This window comes from Patagioenas fasciata, chromosome 15, assembly GCF_037038585.1.
Source record: "Patagioenas fasciata isolate bPatFas1 chromosome 15, bPatFas1.hap1, whole genome shotgun sequence".
Classification (NCBI taxonomy): Eukaryota; Metazoa; Chordata; class Aves; order Columbiformes; family Columbidae; genus Patagioenas; species Patagioenas fasciata.
In genome coordinates this window covers 6,145,001-6,147,487 of record NC_092534.1, presented here as the reverse complement: position 1 = coordinate 6,147,487, position 2,487 = coordinate 6,145,001, and the positions used below count along the sequence as shown (strand labels likewise).

At 38.3% G+C, this 2,487-nt stretch overlaps 1 protein-coding gene across 42 annotated transcripts in view; it reads right to left on the bottom strand.

The window, feature by feature from the left end:
• Positions 1-750: 750 nt before the first annotated feature.
• The window catches only part of RBFOX1 (RNA binding fox-1 homolog 1), a 1,107,892-nt gene continuing 1,106,155 nt past the window's right edge, over positions 751-2,487 (bottom strand). For all 42 annotated transcript variants that reach the window (XM_071814923.1, XM_071814928.1, XM_071814931.1 and 39 more), the window contains one exon: positions 751-2,487. This exon is cut by the window's right edge. The gene's annotated coding sequence lies outside the window, so the exon portion shown is untranslated.

Genomic DNA, 2,487 nt, shown 5'->3' with positions numbered 1-2,487 from the left:
GAGCGTTCCAGAACAGAGTTACCTTTGCTTCATCCCCTGCACTTGAAGGTGCACAGAAATAGAAGCTGCCCATGAAAAAGACAGCTAAACAGAAGACTAATGCTCGTCCGTCACTGAAGAGAAGTGGTGCGGGCCCAGCTGTGAGCAGCAGGCACGTGCCCACCGGTCACTGGACTCCCCGGTACTGATGCTCCATGAGCAGTGCTGGGCTGTGTAGCTACAGCCCCATTTCATCCCAGGGCCCAGGTGCAGCTCAGTGGTATCTTTGCGACCCACTTATATGAAATATCCTGTTTAAATGAAGTCAGTCTGGAAGGTGCCATTTTATCTTCCTACAAACAAAACCCAATTCCTCCTCATGTATCATGCAGTGTTGCCTGAAAAATACATCAGATACAGGATTCAACTTGCCTTTTTGGGAAGGAAACGTTCAATCCAGTCCCGTGACGAGTCACCAAGCTTGGGCCCGCTGATGAGGTTATTACCCTGTTCCCTGCCACAGACAGACAGACAGAGCCCCAGTCCCGCTCCCCGGGCAGGTCCTGGGCACGCCGGGCAGGCACTAACCTCATCGGGCTCCTCTGCCCAGCCAGCCTGCCAAACATCACCAGCAGGCAGTAAAAACCTCTGAACCCGGGCCATAGCACCTTCTTGGAAAGCATATTGTGTGCAGGATAGATGGTGCAACTGCGGATAGCTCTTTAACCAACACAGGAAAAAAGAAAAGCAAAATGACTTTGAACACCAATGTATTTTTACCTTTTCAGACTAAGCTTTTATTTTGATATTACAAACCATTTTTCTTTATTCACAAATCACGGTTGTGATATAAACACTAATTTCTAAAGACAGATATACACATTTTCTGGGTTCGTAGGGTGTTTTTTTTAAATCTGTTTAGAAGTCACTATATTCCACATATGGTAGTAATAGTTTTTTTCATAAGTCATATTATCAGTAGTTATTTATATAAGTGAAAACATTCCCAATATATATTGTAAAAAAATTTCAAATGCTTTTCTTACATAGCTATCTCAGACATACATTTTAAAATGACTATGTGTGCTGCAGGAGCTTTATAAACAAAATATTTTCTGATATGGGCTGCACCCTCCATCTTTCAAGATTATTTTAATAGACTAAAACACCACAGAATCATTTGGAGAGTGAGAGTTGTAAAGCCATCTCACAAAAATTAAAATCGCAAATAAATTCTGTTATTTCCCATATTAGATATTTTGCAATTGCAAAAAAAAAGATGTATCATCCACAGTTCAATTTGGAAGCCTAACATTTGGTAAACATATTTCAAGTTGCTTTTAACGTGGTGTTTAAATGAAATATACTTTTTTTTTTTAATTAATAGGAGGCTTGTTTTGTATATCTTATCTAATAAGTGTGAGGACTGAACTCTTAGTAAATTTTAGTTCATTCCCTCACCAATACAAATATATGTTACTGCCCTATTTTTTCATTGATTAATATAGTCTCTTTACTCTCTCTGTTTCAATTTTACAGATAATTTATTTTTCATTCTCAGATATAAATGCTACAGAAACTTTGTTTTCAAATCTTGTGAAACTTTATTGATGGTTATTGTTCAACTGATCATACTGCATGCACATACGATGACAAAGAGAAAGCCTGATCACAAACACTTTTTTTAAAGCAGAGTTGTTATAGCAAGTTGGCAGGTTCACAGCGGTGAGTTGATAATTTACTAAGGTGCTTGCCGGTCGGCACGCACGTTACACATGAGGATATAACTATCTGCAGCAAAACTGTGGCGAGACAGTTTCCTGCTTTATTTATTTAAATACAAAAAACAAGAAGACCCGTGACAAACACCCCAACTTAGGTTAACTTGTAAACAGGACAACATGGAAAGAGTCCAAACATATGCACAGACAAACTGCAATTTTTCAATTATGCTTGAAACTGCCCCCCCCGGGTGCCTGTGGGGCTGCGGCCCCAACAAGCAGCCGTGTCCGGTCAGTGCTTGGGCAGAAGAAGGTCCCTCATTGTCCCACTTCAAAAGTTGGCTTGGGCCCAGTATTTAGCAAAATGGCCTTGGTTTGAAAATTGAACAGGGGCAAGCTGTCATGCCTTGAAAAATTGCAGATTGTTTACACGACACAGTCATGTTTCAAAAAGTACCAAGCTGATGAAAATACCATGATTATCTCTACTCAATGATTGCAATACTTGTAAAATGCTTATATAAATCTGAATATGATTATCATATAATTCCATAAAAATGATACGTCTGTCTCTAACAGTTGGTCTACTAGGCTAAATCTAAAGCATCATAGGCTGTGTATTTCTAGAACTTAACAACTCCACTGCACAGATGTAAATTTTATACATTTTTTTTTTACTGGTACAAAGAATTTAAGTTTTTATTACTTTCTTTTTTGGAAAAAAAAAAAAAAGAAAGAAAAAAATAGAAACAGTGCTTTTATCACCTTTTTATTTTTTTTTATTTTT